The sequence below is a fragment of the Sciurus vulgaris genome (assembly GCF_902686455.1).
Source record: "Sciurus vulgaris genome assembly, chromosome: 9".
Taxonomy (NCBI): Eukaryota; Metazoa; Chordata; class Mammalia; order Rodentia; family Sciuridae; genus Sciurus; species Sciurus vulgaris.
The window spans coordinates 509,059-532,269 of NC_136469.1; the positions used below are offsets into that span (position 1 = coordinate 509,059).

At 40.1% G+C, this 23,211-nt stretch overlaps 1 long non-coding RNA gene across 1 annotated transcript in view; it reads right to left on the reverse strand.

Moving 5' to 3' along the window:
• The window catches only part of LOC306669085, a 33,107-nt gene continuing 9,896 nt past the window's right edge, over window positions 1-23,211 (reverse strand). The window contains exons 2-3 of the long non-coding RNA XR_013766021.1: window positions 4,578-4,645; window positions 1-477 (exon numbers count right to left, since the gene is read on the reverse strand). This is a non-coding gene — a long non-coding RNA (uncharacterized lncRNA). The remainder of the gene's footprint in view (window positions 478-4,577; window positions 4,646-23,211) is intronic.

Sequence of the window (23,211 nt, forward strand, 5' to 3'; positions counted from 1 at the left end):
CAATGAACACACAAGAGCCAATATTCTTTTTAAATGAGAGAGATCATGATGGGTCTGACCATACCAGCTCTTGGCTCTTACAACAACTCACCCAACTCTCCTTTACTTATAATATGCAGGTAAAGGGGACAAGGACTGGAAGGAGCTTCTGTAATGAACAGAATAGAGTGGAGTTGGGGGAGCCATTCTCTTAAGGGGGAATATTCTGGAAGGAGACAGAACCACCCCATGCAGCACTGCATGCTTCCTGACAGTTCCTAGAAGCCAAGCATCTGTGTCCCATGGCTCAACCTAGCCTGATTCTGCTAAATAATGATGACTTCTCACATCTCCCCCTTTTTAATATTTTAAAATTCAAATGATGGGCAGTTATGTTGAGGCTCCACATATTGATGCTGAGAGTTGCTGTGAGGTCCCGGCTCTTGGTTCTGAAAACTGTTCTGAGGTCCTGGCTCTTGGTTCTGAGAGTATGGCAACCTATTGTCATGACAAAAAAGAGTCAATAGCAAACATATCATATCAATATTATACCATTCAATTTAGTAAATATCTGATCAACCAGAAATGCAGAGTCCATGAGATCAATTCTTTTGAATATCCTTAATGTAGTGATGTGGTTTTACAAAATCCAGGCTATTATATCATTTTATGTCAAATGTCCATTAGATGATATCTAATTATCTCTTAGTCCCATTGGGAAGTATGATATTTAGTTGTAACAACATACATGCTTACAGTCATTATGGCATTTAAGCCTTTGTTTAAATTTGAGAGCAAAAGGCTCATTACTGATATTTGTAATAGTAGTTGCTAAAGCATTTAATTTAATCTCAATCATTTTATTAATACTTAACTTTCAGAGGTCATAGTATCTTAACAGAAAAAATCATGCTCCTAGATATAGCGAATGTGGGAACAGATAGGAACCTAAAAGATTATATTAAAATATATATGAACCAAATTATCATAAAAGAAATAACTGTTAGAATATAAATGTAAATTATTCATCTTTCTAGTGTAATATCAATCAGTTTGTTGGATTCCAATTTGGTGTTTATTAAATGGTTAACAGCAGTGCAAAGTAATATCCAAATAATAGAGAATAGTCCAAATTACATGGAGTTTCAAAAATCATGTTTGTACATTTAATCTTATTTTGTATACTGAAAATAGTTTTAAAGAGTTCAATTATTTGCCTCATTTCTTAGAACTTTCATAGCATTAAAGATTTAGATTAAATATGGTTGTTTGCAAATTATTTTTAGAATTAAAAGTGACACATTTAGTGGCAATGTTGCCAAGTAAGGCCTTTCTGGCTTTGAATCTTCTAAAGATATTTTGATATAACTGTCTTTCATCAATTTTTGAAGGTCAATCCAAAAACATCCATCACCTTTAAAATATGTAGCATTGTCAAGACATTTGTCTATTTTATCCATTTAGCAAAGATAGCAGATTCTATTGCAGAACAATTAAGGAAGTAAGATATTGGTGAACATTTCATAAAAATGACTGTATATAAAAAAGTCCCATTCTAATAATTGTTTGAACATAATCCAAAGTTCCAAGGGCCAGTATAATTGGTTGTCCTAGGTACTCCTTACCCTGTCTTTTTCTTATAGGCTACATCTACATAACCAGAGTGTATCATGGAACCAGCATATAGATAATGTTCCATTACAGCCAGTAGAGTCAAATCCATTCACATGGATGGGTGTAATGTGAGTTTCTACAAAACCCTCCATCATTTGAATATCATCAGTAAATATTGGGATTGATTCTCCAGTCCACATTTTTGGATGTATTAAAGATGAATCTGAGAAATGGGCCCAACATATTTCCCATAAATTTCACTTACCTGAGAGCTCAATAAAGCTAACATATAAATATTGTGGTTGGAGATTTAAAATCTTATTGTAAAATCTGATGCATTCTATTGCTCCATATATCACTCAGCAGCAGTGAAATTCCTAATATAATTTTTAGAAAATATTTTTTGAAATTAAGTAGGTTTACATAGTGATCTGTTCCCCCTTTATATTTTTAATTTTCTTAAATTAAATTGTAGGGAAAAACTACTATAAACTGGAGTATTACTAACTTTAAATTGTAGACAATGGCCTAGCATTGCACACATAATTAAACTATAAGAAGTGACCTGGGCTGGGGATATAGTTCAGTTGATAGAGTGCCTGTCTCTCATGCAGAAGGCCCTGGGTTCAATTCCCAGCATCCCCCAAAAGAGAAAAAAAAAGTAGTGACTTAATAAACATTTCTATTTGACCAGAAAGTTTAATAAAGTTGCATATTGTTAAAGTCAATGTTGTTAAGTTGAAAAGGGCATTACAAGAAGGGAAGGTCCAGTTTCCACCAAATATAGGATTTGATTTTGTCTGTAACTGTGGACTGAGTTAAAAGTCTATAAAATGCAGTCAGTAGAGACATTGAAAATTAGTCTAGTGACCTATTTGTTTTATACGTAATGGTCTTATTTTTCTAAATTAACTCAGGATAGCATTTTAATACATCATTTAAAAATCTTAAAAATTTATATCTTTGATCCAACAATTATATTTTAAGGGTTCTATGGAAAGGTAATCTTCATGTATAAAGATATTGTTGTATGAATATGTTAAATAACCTTGTTTTAAAGTAGTAAAAATAGTCCAAATGTCCAACATAAAGTTTTGGTTAAATGAAATTCATGAAAAAAACCTGGAATTAAAAGTATTGCTGTAAAAGCATACTATAGTAGTGTGCAATCTAATACAATTTTATAAGCTTTAAAATGAACAATATAATTGTGTATTGCAAAATATGTATATCTCTGAACTTAACTATAGAAAGTAGTTTAGAAAATTTAATAAATGTTAATAATAATTGCTGGAATCTCCAAAACATTTTTTTTATGTGTACTAAATTTTTTCTAAGTGGGTCTCTTGACAAAATATAGGGAAGATACCATAATCCTGAAACCATCTTTAGCCTCTTTACCTGAATATTATTTTATTTTATATTAATCTTTGGATTAATATAAATTAAGTAGTACAATCTAATATCACATCTGAAACATAAACAGACATGCCAAGACCTTCCATCCCCTCTTGGGGGAAGGTGTCAAAATACTTCCCATATGTTTAGACTTTAAATAAGCCAGTATCTTCTGAATGTTCTCTGAAAACATAGTTAAGTTTACTTTTTAATGTAGAGAGTAATACAAAATCTGTAAACTTATATTTATTTAATTTTAAAATATTAAATGGTATAATTCATTTTTAATTAAATTGCTATTATTATATAAGTTTGTAAGAGACCATTATTGAGAAGATTTTAGTTTGGGGAACATTAGCTTAATAACATATCACTGTAAATCTAATATTTTAAAAACTTCTTTATCTGGAAAACAAGAATATAATAATTTGGAATGGAAAGTTGTATTTTAAAATAAGTTATTGTTAAACCAAATTGTATAAACCATAATATATGTGAAATTAACTTTTTTTAAAATAGTAGAAATTCAACAAGCGTAAGAAATTATTTTATTAGGATGAGAAATTAATGTTAAAGTATTTTCTTTTTCTTCTCTCCTTCAGTAACAAGCTCCAATGAATAGGGGTTTGTGAAAAGATCTTGTCTATATTTGTGTAAGGCCCCAAAAAAGGAAACCCCAACTCTGTCCCATGGATGGACGGCAACCCCAATCAACCGCAGGAGGCGTCACTTGATGCAAATCGCAAGAGGTGTTTATTCCAGCCCGCTGGGACCCAACTCGAGGAGTCGAGTCCGTAGGTTTATAAAGGCAGAAACCACACATCGGGAGGGGTCGCACATGAAAGGGAAATGGGGACAAAGCTGCCGGGAAATTTCAAAGGGGGTGTGGGTTTGCTGATAACATACAACATGTTTCACAATGTTTTACAACAGGGCGTAGATTCTGGTCAATAGTTTCTGGTAATCATTCTGTTTGATCACTATCTGGCTATCTGGCTCAATTTACCCTTTTATTCTCTGTTTGGGGCTGTTTCTTGGAACAGCTTTAAGGGCTTTGTTCCCATTCCTGGGAGGGTGACCTTAGGGAGTTGAGATGACTGGGAGGGTGACCTTAGGGAGTTAAGATGACTGGGAGGGTGACCTCAGACAGCTTAAAAAAATGTCCATTCTTTCATTTGTAACCATCCTTTATAATAAGAAACAGTAGAATTTAAAGAATAAAAACTTTTATTCTTTTATTTTTAGCTGATTGTGTTAATTATTTATAGCCAATTTAATTTTATGTACCCAATTTAAATATATATATAGCTAATTTTATATAGCCAATTTAATTACATATAAATATTTCAAAAATTATTTTGCACAAATGTTGTTTTAATTTATTCAACATGCTATAGTCTTCTATTTTTATCAGGTTAAAAAAAAAGTTTTAGGCACTTACATATTTTACCTGATACTTTAAGTGCTAGTATTTTGTTCTCAATGAGAAAAGAGAGAATAAAGGAATTTTAGACCTTTTATTAACCAAATTACAAACATGTCTAATGTTCATATATATTTTAGTTAGGAATATCTGATGTTTTTACACTTAGTAGGTGATGTTCCAATCAATGATCTTTTAGCATCCCATCCTTGTAAATCGATTAAGTATCTCCTGTAATAAAAGCATAGATAATTAATTTTATTCTCCTCAAATTTATTTATTCTTAATTGCAAAAGTCAAGATATCAAAGTGTAAATAATAATATTAGTAATTTCTTTCCATTTAAATAAAACATTAAAAACAAGAAATTTATATCTTAAATATTATAGAATATAACAATTTCTTATTTATTTGACCACCTGAAAAAATGTGAATTAAAAGGCTTTTTACCTAGAAATGTAAGAAAATAAATATAAAAAGCCTTTTATTTTTTAGATATTTACCCAATATGAATTAAATTTCATTAATTCACATGAATTAAGGTTATATAAATCCATTTTTATTTTAATTTTAAACTGTGAGCATGCTCCTTGAACTGTAAGTGTTATGCCCAGCGGCTCAAGACCCCACAAAGACCACCAGAGACCACGATCAATGCAAGCAACAAAGTGTCATTTATTGGCAAGCTCGAGCCTGGTCCTCTGAGCACACGGTAACCCGGTGATGCTAAGAGGCCCCGAGCCTTTGTTCAACAGGCCTATTTATAATGAAAGGCGAAAAGTTTTACAGTGTTCTTTTTAATTGGCTGACATAAAATTATATATATGATGTTATTTTAAGTTCTGAGTCTCCGAGAGGAGTGTTATCATTATCTTTTAAGTTTGCCTTGGCACCGGCAAGGTCAGCTGCCTGTCCTTTACGGATAAGAGGTGAAGATTCTTTGCAGCTTTTATGAGGGGTTTGAGGGCAATTAGGGAAGAGGCTTTTGTTTACACAGGTGCGGGCTCTTTCTATCTTTACATTCCCCCCTTTCCAAGAACATTTAGAGAGCCCATCTTGGGTCTCTCTAGTTTTAACCCTTACTGCTTCCTGGGCTGATATTGGGCCCTCAGCATCATTAGTTGTACCGTATTTATTCTATGTTTAACAAAAGCAATTAACCTATTGATTATACAAGGTCCTATAGTTACAGCTAGTAGCAACAATATTAGGGGTCCCACTATAGCAGACACTAGAGTAGTTAACCAAGGGGAAAAATTGAACCAAGATTCAAACCAGTTCTGAGGAGCTTCTCGTTCTTTCTTTCTGTTTGTGAGTCCTTCTCTGACTTTTGCCATATTATCCTTGATTGTCCCAGAGTGATCTATATAAAAACAACATTCTTCCCCTAGGGCAACACATAAGCTCCTTGTTGTAAAAATATAAAGTCTAAACCTCTTCTATTCTGTAAGACCACTTCAGCTAGGGAAGTTAAAGATTGCTCTAAATGAGAGATTGAATCTTCTAAACGCTCTATGTCCGCATCTATTGCTGCTCTTAGATTAGAATAGTGTTGGCTCTGAGTGATTAAGGATGCTACTCCAGTTCCTAATCCTCCCAGGCTAGCTCCGAGCAGCAGACTGAGAGTTAGAGAAGTAATAGGCTCCTGTTTTTGTCGAATGGGGCTCTGTTTCGTGCCCCATCCTTGTTCAATCATAGTCATAAAACTCTGGTGCTCATGGTAAATTTGCCGCGGAACCAATCTGACTAGAACACAGTAATTCTTTGACCATTTTAACACACTCCAGTGGACACAGGGGGTGAGTCCAGAGGAGCAAGCCCACCAGGTATCATTGTGGGGTATTATAAAAGAGTTTTCTGCCTGAGGTTGGATTCCCCAAGTCGAGTGACAGAGGGATCGGCTGGCATGGGGCACTTTTCCTAAACAGAGCCTTTGCCCGGACACTTGCTCTAGGGTTAGGGACTGTTTGGATCGCCAACGACAGTCCTGGAGGCTGGTGGAGATAGTAACATGCGCTTGTACTGCTACTTCCTCATAATACGGGGGAACAGTGTCATAGTAGAGCCAGCAGGACCGGGTCATATTAGGGTGGGTGGCATTGAGCACCATGAAGGACCAAGACAAAAGACTCAGAAGGGGATGAACTTCTGTTTGAATTGGATTTACAATCAACTGTTTGTGGGGTTGTGTGATTCTTAAGTAGGGGGCACTTAAGGAGTGGGTGGTTGGTCGTGAGGTAACTGATTTAATAATTTTTGGACCTCGGGTAGGGGGGATGACCGGAATTCTTCGGGCTGGGGGGCGTAAAACTTGGTTATGCCCTAATGACTGGGTGAATGGCTTTATAATCATCCGAACAGTGAACACAACCCCTAAATCAGGTCCCTCAGCATAGAGGCGTAACCCCCATGACCGGGTTCTTGTCCATTGTTTGTCCCGCCTCCCCTTATCAGTGAAGGTGATTAACAGGGGGTTACAATTACTGCTACATGAGGCTTTTTCACCTCGCTTGACTTCAATTAAATCACGAGAGGCTTTTATCCAATAAGCCTGCCCTGTGGTTTCACATCCCCATTTAGCACAGAAATAAGATTCTTCCCCTCCACATTCTTTCTGATGAGAATAACCAGGACACACATAGAAGGGGAGATGCTGGAGTTCCTCCCTCCCACGAGTATAAACACAGTTAAATCTCCTTGTTCTCCCACTTACTGTATCTGAAAGGGCCCGTTTACTTAGGTGTAATTCTTCATTAACGCTAATAGTGCCTGTTCCCACAGTAAAAGCCCCATTTGCTAAAGTGCAAAGGTCTACTTGCAGGTCAGGCCACCATGTCCATAAAGGGTGGTATTCAGTCACAGTCAGGCTGGGAACTCTTGCCGCCGGGTTGGTTACTTCCCAGGTGATTTCATAAGGCTGATGTGGGCTGAGGTTGGTGGCTCCAAAAACTGGAGCCACAGCCGTGGTTGTGGCCAGGGCAAAATAACAAAGCAAAAGTAAGAACATAATCACAGTCAGTGGCGGCAAAGCTTGATCTTTAGTGGGTTATTTTTGGACCTCTCCACTCTCCACGTTGAGTCGTCTAGGGCAGGAAGCACAATGTCAGCAAGGGGTTCAGTCGGCTTAACGTGGGTGTGATGAATCCAGGAGACGACGCCGTCGACTTTGAGAGTGGTGGGTGTAGTCAGAATGACCATGTAGGGGCCCTTCCACCGAGGCTCCAGGTTACTCTGTCGGTGTCGCTTCACTAGGACCCAGTCCCCCGGGTGGAAGTTGTGAGGAACAGGAGGCGGGCCTGACTCGTACAGGCCTCTGAGCTTTGGCCAAACTTCTCTGTGGGCCCTCTGCAGGGCCTGGAGGGAAAATAAAAAGTTCAAAATCATCTACATTTTCTTCTTTTAGGAGCCGCTCAGTCAGATCAGGGAGTATTGGAGGTGGGGTCCCAAACATGATTTCATCAGGGGTGAGTTCCATCTTGTAGGGAGAATTACGCACCCGATATAGGGCATAGGGAAGGAGAGCTACCCAGTTACCGCCAGTCTCCATGGTTAATTTAGTTAAGGTCTCTTTTAAAGTTCTGTTCATTCTCTCTACCTGTCCTGAGCTTTGGGGTCGATAAGCACAATGTGGTTTCCAATTTGCCCCAAGTACTGTAGCCAGCCCCTGACTTACCTGGGAAGTAAACGCTGGCCCATTGTCCGACCCTATCATTACAGGAAATCCATACCTTGGCAGGAGGTCTTCTAAAATCTTTTTAGCCACTATTTGCGCTGTTTCTCGCTTGGTGGGAAAGGCTTCGACCCATCCTGAAAAAGTATCTACAAAGACTAATAGATATTTATACCCATATTTTCCAGGTTTTACTTCAGTGAAATCAACTTCCCAATATGCCCCCGGCCTATCTCCCCTTAATCTATTTCCTGATTCCCACTTACTATATCCTGCATTTGTTAACTTACAAATCCTGCAACTTTTGACAATCTGTTCTATCTTATTCTGCACACCTTTAATTCTAATTCCTGCTTGCTGCATCAAGTCCTGTTATTTTCTTGTCCCCAGGTGGGTGGTCTGGTGGAGCCTGCACAACACTTTCTGTCCCAACAGTTCTGGAAGTATTATCCGGCTTTCAGAGTCTTTCCACCATCCGTCTAAGCATTGAGCTTTTGGCTGCTGGCGAATCCATGATAAGTCCTCTTCTGTGTAGGTTGGGTCTTTTGGAAGGGTTCGTGGGCCAGAGTCTGGGAGTTGAGCAACCATAATCAAGTCTCTCTGAAGGGCTATCTCTCGTGCCATCTTATCTGCTAAACAATTGCCCCTAGATACTGGATCAGTTGGTTTTTGATGCCCAGGGCAGTGTACGATAGCCAATTTCTTGGGTAACCAAAGGGCGTCTATCAGGGACACAATTTCTTCCTTGTTTTTAATAGATTTCCCTTCTGCTGTTAGCATTCCCCTTTCTCTGTAAATAGCCCCATGAATATGGGCAGTTGCAAAGGCATAACGGCTGTCCGTGTATACAGTCAATTTTTTGCCTTCTCCCATCGTCAGAGCCTTAGTCATAGCTATTAATTCTGCCTTCTGGGCAGAGGTGCCTATTGGTAGGGGCTCAGCCCAGATCACCTCTGTCTCAGTTACTACTGCTGCGCCCGCATACCTTTGACCCTGATGTAAAAAGCTGCTCCCATCCGTGAACCACACTGCATGTGCATCAAGCAGCGGATGATCTTGCAGGTCTTCTCTAAGCCCATGAACCTGGGCTAGGACTTCTGAGCAGTCATGTACGGGTGTGTCCAGGTCAGGGTCAGGCAGCAGCGTAGCAGGATTGAGAGCTGAGGGTGCCTGAAAAATAATCCTGGGAGGGTGAAGCAATAGGCTCTGATAATGTGTGAGCCGAGCATTACTGAGCCATCCATCTGGAGGTTGTCTCAGGATTCCCTCAATAGCATGTGGAGTAATCACATGTAATTCTTGTCCCATAGTCAATTTATCAGTATCTTTTACCATTAGGGCTGTGGCAGCAATCATACGTAGGCATGGGGGCCAGCCTGCAGCCACCAGGTCCAGTTTTTTTGACAGGTATGCTACTGGTCTCCTCCAGGGGCCGAGGTATTGAGTCAAGACTCCTTTTGCTATCCCTTTACTTTCATCTATATAGAAAAAGAACGGTTTAATAACATCGGGGAGTCCCAGGGCCGGGGCTGACAAGAGGGCATCCTTGATTTGTTGAAATGCTTTATCTGCCTCTATTGTCCAATTAAAGGGCTGCTTGTCTTTTGTGGCCTGGTACAGTGGTTTGGCTAATTCTGCAAACCCTGGAATCCATAGTCGACAGAAGCCAGCTGACCCAAGGAATTCCCTTACTTGACGTGGGGACTGAGGCTTTGGGATTCTTAGAACAGTTTCTTTTCGGGCTTGAGTTAACCATCGTTTTCCTCCCTTTAAGAGATAGCCCAAGTACGTTACCTCAGGTCTGCAGATTTGGGCCTTCTTTGCTGATGCCCGATATCCCAGGTTGCCCAGTGTCTGGAGTAAATTTTCTGTTCCTCGGATGCATTCATCCCAGTTTTCAGCGGCTACAAGGAGATCATCTACATATTGTAACAAGGTTAGGTTGGGATGATTTTTCCTAAACTCACCCAAGTCCTCATGTAGAGCTTCATCAAACAAGGTGGGAGAATTTTTGAATCCCTGCGGCAATCTTGTCCAGGTGAGTTGTCCATTGATACCCATATCAATGTCCGTCCATTCAAAGGCAAATAGCTCTTGGCTTTTTGGAGCTAGAGACAAGTTGAAAAAGGCATCTTTTAAATCCAGCACCGTATACCATTGTTTGTAAGGAGGAAGCGCACTCAGAAGTGTATAGGAATTAGGCACAGTAGGGTGTATGTCCGCCACCCTTTTGTTTACCTCTCTTAGGTCCTGTACTGGGAGGTACTCGTTTGAGTTGGGCTTTCGTATTGGAAGCAGGGGGGTGTTCCATGCCGACCGGCAAGGTCGTAGTATCCCTTGGTTCAGCAGTCGCCTGATGTGGGGGGTTATTCCTGTCCGTGCCTCCCTGGTCATGGGGTATTGTTTAACCCTAACGGGGTTAGCTCCTGATTTTGTCTCTATATAGAGGGCAGGCCGATGTTTAGCTAGCCCAATTCCTCCAGTCCCTGCCCAAGCGTCTGGGAACCGCTGTACCCAGTCTTTAATGTTTTTATCAGGGGATTGCGGCTGCTGGTGTAGCCGATACTCATCCTCCAAAGTAAGAGTTAGCATAGGTAACAACTTTCCTTGTCCATCTGTTACCTGGGTGCCTTCGGGATGAAAATGAATTTGGGCCCCGATTTTGGTTAATAAATCTCTTCCCAGCAAGGGATAGGAGCTGTCAGGTATGACTAAGAATGAGTGGGACACTTTTCCCGTTCCCAAGTCTACTGTTCTTTTGGTCATCCAGGGGCACTTTTTAATCCCTGTAGCCCCTTGTACCCACGAGGTGCTTGTTGAAATCTTTCCTTGAGGGTCAGTCAAAGCTGAATATTGAGCTCCTGTATCCACCAAAAACTGCACTGGAGTCCCCTCCACTTTCAGAGTTACCCTGGGTTCGGGGAGGGGTTCCGAACTCCGTCGCCCCTAATCGTGCATTTCATCTCGGGTGACCAGGACCGATGATCTCCTAGTCGTTCCTCTACCATCTCTAGATCTGTGGTTTCTTTTTTTAGGGCATTCTCTAGCCCAATGACCTTCCTCTTTACAGTAGGCGCACTGATTCTGACCCAGCTCATGTGCCCTGGAGTCCCCAGGTGGTGGCCGATTGCTCGGGAGTCTGTTTCTTTCTTTCTCTGTCCTCCCGCCCTGCACTGCTACTGCTAATGCTTTAGTCATTTCCCTAGTAGCCCTAAGCTGTTTTTCTTCTGGTGCATCTCTGTTGTTGAATACCCGCTGGGCTATTCTCATTAAGTCTTGAATACTTCTCCCTTCTAAATCCTCTATTCTCTGTAACTTACGCCTTATATCCGGTGCTGCCTGGTTAACAAAACTCATCACTACTGCTGCCTGATTCTCGGGTGACTCTGGATCCATAGGAGTGTACTGTCTAAATGCTTCCATTAATCTTTCTAAATAAGCTGAGGGTGATTCCTGCCTTTCTTGCATTACTGAGTATACCTTGGCCAAATTGGTGGGGTTACGAGCTGCAGCCCGGAGACCCCCCATTAGAGTCTGGCGATAAACCCGGAGCCTCTCCCTACCTTCAGCCGTATTGTAGTCCCATTCATCTTGTGGCGGCCTGGACAAGGGGAAAGAAGCATTAATTATGTCAGGGTTTACAGTGGGCTGTCCGTCGTCCCCTGGGACCAACTTTCTGGCTTCCATCTGGATTCTTTCACGCTCCTAGGTCGTAAACAGGATCCGGAGTAGCTGCTGACAGTCATCCCAAGTAGGCTGATGAGTAAACATGACACTATCTAAAAGGGAAATTAAGTCTTTAGGATTGTCTGAAAACTTAGCATTTTGATTCTTCCAATTATATAAATCGTTCGTAGAGAAGGGCCAATATTGAAGCCGGGTATTGCCAGCGTTGTCTGACGGCCCAGTTTCTCGGAGCGGCAGAGCGTAGAATCTGGAGCTTCTGGTTGGGAGGGGTAGGCTGCCCGCTGAACTCGGCCTCGTGTTCTCCTTGCTGGCCCTCCCCAGCCAGTTCTTTCTTCTTCATTTCCGGCTGCAGCAGCTTCTCTTTCTTCTGCAGCCTCCTGTCCTGGGTCCTGAGGAGGAATAGGGGCTTGCATATACGGAGGGGGGTTAGAGAAAAGGTGGTCTGAATCTTCCTCTGGGAGAATGGGGTGAGGAGCTGTGGGCTTTTCTGAGGAGCCTAACTGCTTTAGGGCAAGCATTTCAGTTGTGGGGGAGGGCGGTGGCGGTAGGAAGGGAGAAAGCCAGGTTGGAGGGTCACTGTCTACTAAGCTTTCCCAGGTCAGAATATATGGAATTTGATCTGGGTAGCCAATTTTCCCTGATTGGAAGACTTTTTCTTTGACTTTTCGGATGGTTGGAAGGTTGAAGGTTCCCTCTGGGGGCCATCCCACTTGGAAGGTGGGCCATTCCGACCTGCAAAGGGTTACAAATTTTTTTTTATTGATCTCAGCTGACAAATTGTGTGCTCTGGCTTGAGCCTCCCCAAAGTGGCTGACTACTATGGCCAAAGGGGTACTGTGAGTTTGGCCCATTTCTACAGCAATTAGATATCCCACTATGAAGAGGAGGAGAAATGTAAAGGTTAGATAAAAAAGAAATTGAATCAGACGACGCCGGCGTGGGTTGGAGATGTCGTTACAGCAGAGAGCCTCCGCTGGTTGTCTATCCGGTTGAAATCCTGTTTCCTGTATAATTCCAAAAGGACGAAGTGAATTTGACCATTGGTTAGTATTTCTCCTCTCCATCCGGAGATTTATAGACCCGTCTTCCTCCAGATTGGAGATGAGAAGTTTAAGAATGAGAAACAGAACAGTAGTGGACTAACACACCGAAGAATTTTAATAGGAGGCAAGAGTAAAGACCATACAGGACAATACACAAATGCACAGACAGACATATATATATTGCACGATAGATTACAATTGGCTAGTTGGTATTTTGTTGACAAAAACAAAAGTCCAGATGCAACACAAAGGTTGCTCAGATGCAGCACAAAGGCCGCCCAGACGTGACAAAGTCGCCCAGATGCAGCACACAGGCTGCCCAGATGGGTCGAGGGGACGTCTCCCGAGACCCTGCTGGGGTCCTATAGCGCGTCCGCCAAGACTTTGCCAGCCCAGAACCAGAACCTGCAGGCAATCCAGACAGAAATACGGCAATGCCTTACTCACCGGCCAATGATGTCACTTATGACTCTATGATCAGGTGTCTAGGTGGGTTTGGGGTATCCCGGGCGATCCCCCATATGTTATGCCCAGCGGCTTGAGACCCCACAAAGACCACCAGAGACCACGATCAATGCAAGCAACAAAGAGTCATTTATTGGCAAGCTCGAGCCTGGTCCTCTGCGCACACGGTAACCCGGTGATGCTAAGAGGCCCCGAGCCTTTGTTCAACAGGCCTATTTATAATAAAAGGCGAAAAGTTTTACAGTGTTCTTTTTAATTGGCTGACAAAAAATTATATATATGATGTTATTTTAAGTTCTGAGTCTCCGAGAGGAGTGTTATCATTATCTTTTAAGTTTGCCTTGGCACCGGCAAGGTCAGCTGCCTGGCCTTTACGGATAAGAGGTGAAGATTCTTTGCAGCTTTTATGAGGGGTTTGAGGGCAATTAGGGAAGAGGCTTTTGTTTACACAGGTGCGGGCTCTTTCTATCTTTACATAAGTAAATATTGAAATCATGTAAATGTAATCATAGTGAAGCCAGAATTAAGGACAGGTAGTTAGTGTAGAAATAGGGATTCAGGTCAATTCGAGGAAATGAAGCCATGAAGCCATCTGTCTCTGGAAGTTGGAGACTGCCCCTGGAAAAATGGAATGTCAAGGATCTCCTGAGCCCATTGATTACCAAATTTACCTGCCTTTATCAAGGACTGCAAGCAGGGAGCTGCTCATTAATGCCCCCTGGGCCCTTACCTGCCTGAATCACCTTGGCCCTCCCCCTGCCCATGGCTTTTTACTTAATGCAAAACCAGGCCTAGTCATGTAGGCAGGAAGGAGAGATAAGGGGGGAGAGAACTGGAGAACAAAAGAGAATTTACTCTATAAAAGATGTAGGGTGCACTCACTTCTTGGGACTTTAGAACATCAGCCATGGCCCCCTTCTTCCTGCCGGGAGAAGTCTGTATTATTACCTTTAAATAAAACCTGCTTAATATGCTTGCCTTTGTTGGAGACCTCTGCCCTGTAGGGCCCGCAGTGGTGGCTGGCCTCGCCCTAAGATGGCGCTGAGAAGCCCAACTGCAAAGAAAAACAACTTTAAGGAAGTGCTTTCTATTGGCTGACTGATCTCCTCCCCGTCCGTGCTTAGCTCGTGATCAGTACATGTCCTCATTACCCACCATTAAGTCTCCACGAGCCAAACGCCTGACCCATTAAGGTGATTGGCTGTTATATCCCATAAAGCTGCGTACTTTGCATGGCGGAGGAGAGGAAGAGCAAGGCAAGGAGGGCAGGCAGCAGCTGCGGGATGAGAGAAGAGGAGAGGTGGCCACGGCGCGACGAGAGAGGGAGAAAAGCGGCAGCTGCACGAGAGAAAAGGAGAGAGAGAGAGAGAGCTGCGCGACAAGAGAAGAAGAAGGCAGTGGTGGAGGAGGAGGAAGAACCAGGCACTTGGCTCAGAAGCTCTCCCATAAAAATAAAGACCTTAAAACTTCATTTGAGAGCTGAGTCTTCATTGTACTCGCTGGACGAGACAAGTGGTGCCAAAACCCAGGACCCCTCGCACCGCCACAAAAGAGGTAAGTAATATCCAGGTAAAACACCTGTTAAAACTAAACAAGTCAAGTAAAATAAGTTAAGAAAGGTTAAAGCAGTATACAGGACGCTGGGTGAAGTAACCCCCAGTGGACTGGCCAGGTATTAAGATTTTGTGTGCTTGTTGTTTGTCAAGAGTTCATGTCTTTGGTTGTATTGTATTGTTGCAGAGCGCTACTGTTTTTAGTTGTTGTAGTGTGACTTAGCATTGTAGTGTGGGTAGCATTTAAAGCTTTAGAAAATGGGTGGCGAAACATCACAGATCAGAATGGAGGGTCCGCTTAGAGACTTATTAAAAGCAAATGGAACACCTCTAAAAACAAAGACTGCAAGGCTTTTCCTCAGAACAATAGAGGAAGCTGTGCCATGGTTTTTAGATGAGGGACTCTTAAATATACCACAGTGGGATCACTTGGGAGAGGATCTAAGAAATAGGGAAAAAGTGGAACCATTGCCGGTGGGCATGAGCGAAATTTGGAAGTTGATTCGCGGGTGCTTAACTGACCCGAGGCCAACGTTTAAAGATACACTATGCCGGGGACCAGCCCAAGCAGCAGAGTCCAGGGGTCCTTGATGGCCTGAAATGTAAAAGCCCCGAGTGATTAGGCGGCGCAGCGTCGGCGATGGACAGCAACCACACAGACTCAGGTCAATGTTAGGTTGCTGACAAGTTTATTGAATTCTTCTTACAGTTTATATACCCTTACACTTTTCATTAAAAAATATTTATGACTTCATATGAAGAAGAAAGTTCTTAGAAGTTTAGATAACAGAAGTTAGGTCTGCACAGTTGGCCAATTAGCGCCATCTGGCACATTCATCTTACTTGACATTTTCCCACAATGAACTATCCTTGACTCGAAACTTACAAAAGCAAGTTGATGTATACCATTTGTTTTTCCTTGAAGTTTAACTTCTATTTGATTTCTTACTGCTAAGATTAATTATAACTTCTAGTAATTTGTTATTAATTTTTCATGACTATAATTACATGTCTATGCTATGTTAAATCATATTATACTATTAAGAACCAAGTTATTATCTTTAGAGTAAAAAATCTTCATCTAAAAGAACTAAAACTTTTCTTTTGAACTAAATATAATGTATTTCTGTGGGAGGCTCATTACTTTGCAGAAGAAACCAGATGTAATAAATATGTTGATCACTGAAGCTAAGAGAATCACTTATATGTAACTAGATGTCTGGGAATCTTGTAAAAGTTAACAAAAACATCACAAGACATATTGCTTCAGAATGTCCACCATTCCCTATAGGAATATTAGTGCTTTGTGTAAACAAATGAACTTTATTTTACTGGAATTGGGTTGACTCATATGAACTGTTTGTGTTCCCATCATCCTTCAACCGAAGAACTTTATTAAACATGATTAATCCGCGTAATATTGTGAGTTCTGGTGAAAAACAAAAAAGGAAGAGAGATTAACACTCTGAGGAAGGGGCTCCAGCTTTACTCAACTTACGACGAGTCCTTGCTATCGTCTTCCAGGGAAGGCCTTGGCAGCACCCAACTTATGACGAGTCCTTGCTATCATCCTCCAGAGGAAGATTACCAACCTCTGGCATGGGTCTTTATGCGCCAGGCACACTTCCCTGGCATGAGTTTTATGTGCTAGGCGCCCCCGCAGTTCCCCCTTTTTTGTTTTGAAGATCAAAAAGACCTTTTTGAATTTGAAGGCCCTTAAAAACCTTTGTTAAGAGTCGAAGGATAACTGGAAGACAAAAAATTAACATAAAGATACAAAATCCAATTAGAGCAAATTGTAAAATAGTGTTAAAAAGGGTACTATTAGTAATAGTTTTTTTAATATTATTAAAAATATCCATTGGAAGGTTGGCATCTGGAGCAATAGCGAGGTGTGCTTGGCTTATATCCTTTATTTTATGTTGTAAATCTAAAATATCCGGAGCTAAGTTAGTATTATTCCAAATTCCTTTAAGATGATTTTGAACCTCAGACCAACGAGTAATATTATCAGCCTCTAAAGGGGTAACACAAATCCATTTGTAATTAGCATGACATCTAGTGGTCATTCTAGTCTGAATATTTTGAATTTTATTTCCTATAAAGAGAACTGCTTCCTCAAGAGCATTAATTCGAATTTCTAGCTTTTTATCAATTTGTTCCTGAGTGGCCAAGGCTACAGAAACATTATGTGAAAGATCATTAACATGAGAAGCAGTATGAATTTCCTGTACTAAAGCAGTGGTTGAAATTGCTAATGCCGTGATGATACTGATTAAAGCTGTAATTCCCAAGATTAACGTTGCTACAAAACGTTTTGGTCTCATTAATTCATTTAGATTTTTTAAGATTTCAGTCCCTGGATCATCGTACCAAGTTTCCTTTAAAGTTACAGGTAAAATAACATAAGAAGGCTGATGTACAATAAAAAACACCTTTAAATCCTTATCAAATGTAGAGTTAATACAATTAGTTAATACACAGTTTTTACACCGTATATCATAAGCATCATCGTTTTTTATGATTTTAACATTTGAAATGGAACCTAATAAAATAGCATGTGGAGCATTAATACAAGCTCTAACATTATAAGATTCAACTTTAGTAGTTTCTGGTCTATTTAATTTTACTATATCAATAGCTGCAAGCAATCTATATAAGTCTGGAAAATATGAATGTTTACCATGCTTAAGAATAGACTGAAAAGTTGGAGTTACCCAACAGGGAGTAAACCACCTATGTAAGGGCTCTCCAAATCCTAACTCCTTTGATCCAGAAAAAGTATATATTCCATCTGACTTTTGATTTTCCTCAAGTATTTTTGGTTTATAGTCGGTCCAGGGAGAAGATACAGAAAAATCTTTAATTAAAGTGTGAGAATCCCTTGGATTAAATACCACAGCTGATTGTGAAAATCCACAAGTGATCCATTTGGGAAAATCAATATTAATATCTATAGTATTCCAATAAACATCTGGATGTTGAGTTTTTGGTTCACATTTTTTAACCATTTCGGGAAGACTTTCATTTATATAAGTTTCATTGTAATTATTATAACCAATTGAGACCATTTCTAAAGTCCAAATATATCTTTTAATTGGATCAGACTTGGGAGAGTCAGTCAAATAAGTTCTATAACTGAGGGGAAGACATCCCAATGGCAAATGTATATTATCCAGAGAAAAACATAAAGGAGTTTCCTCCGTTAATCCATGAAAATTGACTGTGTTTGTCATCTTATGAGGAATAAAGGAATCAGATATGCCTCCCATGAGTTCTGGATGACTAGTAAATATTTTTACATTGGACCGACTCCATGAACTTACATGAAGTAATGGAGGGTTAGGAAAATAGGTCCAATAGGCCTTTTCAGAGTTAATTTGAATATTCAAGGCATGTACAGGCATTACCTGAACAGCAAGCAATGAAAGCATAGCCAGAAAAACCAGTTCAGGTGTTTTAGCTCTACCAGAATTAGTCACCATACGTTCAGCCTCAGAAGTTAAGCGTTTTAATTGTCCCCATGATGGAAAGGGAGAATGACGAGTGGAGTGAGCTTGGGGAAGATGTAATCCGTTTAACCTCCGTGTTAAAACATCATCCGGGATCGAACTGGTCGGGTAAGGTGTTTGAGAATTCCTCTTCCTTCTCGAGTGACGTCTTTTGTTCGTCTCCATTGGCATTGATGTGTCTAATCAATCTATCAGGAATCCACAGTGGTGTTTCTGCATCCTGTGGAAAAACACAAGCATAACCTCGACCGGATGTTAAAAGAACATCAGGTCCTTTCCATTGTCCTGTAAGTAAGTCTTTCCATTTGACCATAACAATTGGATTGGGGCTTTGTTGTTCCCAATGTCTCATCATAGAAGTTATTCCTTGTTTATCAGCATTTAAATGATTAAGAACAAAAAGAGCATGTTGTAGAATATGATGAGGGGAAGAATATTTTAATTCCCCCTCTTTAAGTTTATTAATCTGTTGTTTTAGACGTTGATGACTCCTTTCTACAATAGCTTGTCCTTGAGGATTATATGGAATACCTGTAGAATGGCTAATATTAAAACGTGAACAAAAATCTTTAAATGCTTTTGAGGTATAAGCTGGAGCATTGTCAGTTTTAATCTTTTTAGGCATGCCTAACATAGCAAAACATAGGAATAGATGTTGAATGACATCTTTATAAGCTTCTCCTGTCCGAGCGGAAGCTACAATAACATGAGAAAAGGTATCAACCGTAACATGTACAAATGACAATTTCCCAAATTCTATGATATGAGTAACATCCATTTGCCATAAAACGTTAGGGAGTAAGCCTCTTGGATTAACCCCCAACTGTGGAGAAGAGAAATATTGAGGACAAACATGACAAGAACGAACAATCTGTCTAGCTTCTTCCCTGGAAATATGAAACTGCTTTTGTAGAGCAGAAGCATTTTGATGATGATTCTTATGTGAAAGAATGGCTTCTTCTTTAACTGTTAAAATAAAAGGTTTAGTCAATAAGTCAGCTTGAGCATTCCCTTCAGCTAAAGGTCCGGGTAATTTAGAATGTCCTCGAATATGACCTATAAAAAAAGGTAAATGTCTTTCTTGAATTAATTTTTGTAAGAGAGAAAGTTTAGGCGCTATAGTTGAGGAATCTGAAATGGATGCAGTTTCGATAACAGGAAACAATTTCACAATGTAAAGTGAATCAGTATAAAGATTAAATGATTGACTAACATTATTAAAAGCATAAATAACTGCTTCTAATTCAGCTCTCTGTGCTGAAGTCTCTGTTGTCCATTGAACAATGGATTGAGTGCCAATTAAAGTTACAGCCTTGCCATTTGAGGATCCATCTGTAAAAATTGTAATAGCATTAGATAAAGGGAAAGAAGAGGTCCATTTTGGAAAAATAATGTTAGTTTCCTGTAAAAAAATGTAAAATAGGATCATTTGGTAAATGAAAAGAAATTTTTCCCAGAAAATTACAGAAAGCTACAGTCCAATTGTCATCAATTTGCATTAAATGCTCAAATTGCTCCCTAGTATAAGGAATAATAATTTCATGCATTTCCTGAGCAAATAATTCTTTACTTCTTTGTCTAGCTTTAAGTACTAATAAAGCAACCATAGTAGGATAAGCGAGAAGAATCTTCTTTCCAGTAACGGGTAAATGAATCCATTCAATAGGATCATTTTGCCACAAACATCCAGTTGGAGTATGCTTAGTTTTTAAAACAATAAAATACCATGGTAAGGTATAATTAATTTGTTGTAAATAATGATGAGAAATGGCCTGTTCAACAACACGTAAAGCCTCTTTTGCTTGATCAGTTAAAGTCCTAGGGGAAGTTGGGTCAGAATCTCCTTTTAGTATTTCAAACAATGGCTTTAGATCCCCTGTAGACAATTTTAAATAAGGTCTGATCCAATTAATATCTCCTAGAAGTTTTTGAAAATCATTTAAAGTTTGTAATTTATCTTGTCTAATTTGTAATTTTTGAGACATAATCTTATCAGTTTTAATGTTCTTCCCAAATAATTAAATGGAGGTTCATGTTGAATTTTTTCAGGGGCGACTACAAGACCCCAAGTTTGTAAGGTTGTAATAACAGTCTCTAAAATCTGTTTTAAAATATCCATAAGGGGATGAGCAAGTAAAATATCATCCATATAATGAATCATATAACAATCTGGGTAGGCTTCTCGACAAGCTATCAGGGCTTGATCTACAAACTTCTGACATAAAGTTGGACTATTTTTCATTCCTTGAGGCAATACTTTCCAATGATATCTTTGATAAGGTCTTTGTAAATTAGGAGAAGGCAGACTAAAAGCAAATCTCCATCTGTCTTGTTGAGCCAGAGGAATAGTAAAAAAGCAATCTTGTAAATCAATAACAATGATATGATATCCTTTAGGAACAGCTGCTGGAGATGGGAGACCAGGCTGTAATGCTCCCATAGTTTCCATAGTATTATTAACAGCTCTGAGATCCTGCAAAAGTCTCCATTTTCCTGATTTCTTTTTTATAACAAAAATAGGAGTATTCCAAGGACTAGTGGAAGGTTCTATGTGTCCCAGAGCAAGTTGTTCTTTAACTAATTGAGTAGCTGCAGCTAATTTTTCTTTAGACAGGGGCCACTGTTCCACCCACACTGGCATGTTGTTTTTCCAGATTATCGGGTCAGCCTGCCTGGTAACAGAGGCCAGAAGTCTGATTCATCAGTCAATGTAATATTTAACTGTTCCATTAAGTCTCTACCCCACAACGTAAAAGGGAGGGAGGGAACCACATATGGCTGAAAAGTCCCTGTTTTATTTTTATCCTCCCAATGAAGTATTTCTGTGCTTTTAGCTACGTTAGATGCAAGTCCCAAGCCCACTAGCGTAGATGGTGATTTAGTAGTCGGCCACGAAGGAGGCCAGTCATGGGCTGCAGTGCAGGTAACATCAGCTCCAGTATCTAACAGTCCTTTAAACTTTTTACCATTAACTTTAATAACTTTCATAGGTCTTTGTTCTGATATTTTTTGAATCCAAGCTACTGTATTGGTAGAGCCAAAGCCATCAGTTCTTTGTCCTTGTAAAACTGGATTAGGTAACCTTAAATGTGGTAATAACAACAATTGAGCTATTCTCTGTTGAGGAAAAATCTGAATTGTTTTTGTAGGAGGAGAAACCATAATCTTAATTTCTCCTTGATAGTCAGAGTCTATAACACCAGGAATAACTTGTAATCCTAGTTTTGCCATGGAACTGCGCCCGATAATGAGGCCCATATGTCCTTCTGGGAGGGGACCATAAACTCCTGTAGGTATTAAGGACACTTCTGATTCTGATGTTAAAATTAAATGTTCAGAGGAAGGTAAATCTAACCCTGCACTCCCTGGGGTCCCTCTGGCCAGGTCATTGACTGTTGTTTTACAAACGGGTTGGTAGCTCCCCAATTGTTTTTCGGGGCCTGGGGAGGGCCCCATAACCCGTTTTTTGGCTGAAAATTATCTATTGGCGTCACAGGGACAGTTTCTTGATTAGACCCTGTAACAGTAAGTATTGATCCATCCTTATGGAATCTGGAGCGACACTCTCGGGCCCAATGAAATCCCTTCTGACATCGGGGACAAATAGTTTTTGGAGTTCCAGCATTAAGTGTAGGTTTATTTTGTGGTTGAGAATTGATATTAGGCGGCCGAGAGGGACATTCCCTACTAAAATGACCTAACTGGCCACAAGAAAAACAATTTCCTGGAGTGCGAGAAGACCTTGGCTGATTTCCTTGAGTGTTTTGGGGTTTTCCCTGATTGATATCTTTTAAATATTGGGCGTAAGTTTTTCCTTGAAAAGCAGCTGCCATAATCATCCCTTGAATATGAGCTGGACTCGTGTCCATGCAAGTTTTTATATAGTCAGATAATGTCCCTGTCCTTCTAATAGGTCTTAAGAGGGCCTGACAAGTAGGATTAGCATTTTCAAATGCTAATTGTTTTAACAATATTTCGGCAGCCTCAGGATTAGTAATTATTTTTGAAATATTTTCCTCCAATTTGGCCAAGAAATCTTCATATGGTTCCATACCTCCTTGTTTAATATTACTTAAAAAGGATGTTTTTGTATCAGGGGACGGAAGGCGTCTCCAGGCAGCTACAGCCAATTTTGAGACTTCCTCCAACACTTTTCTTGGTAATTTAATTTGTTCAGCTGGGGAAGCCCAATCATCAGTTCCTAACACTTGCCCCAGTAATATTCTATTTCTATCTCTAAGACCTTTATCCAATTGAGATTGTAAAGTCATTTTTGCCTGTTCTTCGTATTCGGTTTTCCATAGTAAATAATGCCCGGGAGTTAAGCAAGAACGAGCAGTTTGTTGCCAATCAAAAGGCGTAAGCCACTGAGAGCCAATGTTTTCTACTAACTGGAGGACATAAGGGGATGTTGGTCCTAAATCTTTCACAGCTGTTCTTAACTCTTTAATTATCTTAAATGACAAAGGTTCCCATTGAGGTTCTCCTCCTTCATCAATAGCCCAAATTACTGGGCAACAAAGACTAATATCTCCAGCTTTTTGTGCCTCTGCCACAGCCCCTAGAAACCCTATTTTTGCTACTGAATTTTGTTTAGATGATTTTTGCTTATGAGTAACAGGAGCCACAAAAGGAGGATAATCCTCATTATGATATCTAAAAGCAGCCTCCTCCAAATCTTCCTGATCTGAGGGTGACAGTTGATCAGGGTCATTACCTTCTTGAATTTCCTCATTATCATCCTCATCAGTATCACGATTTCCTTCCTGTGTTTCTTGATTATCTTCAGCTGAAACTGCTATAACCTGATCATTGGCTGGCTCCTGATCACTAAATGGAGATAACAATAATTTTCGTTCCAATTGCT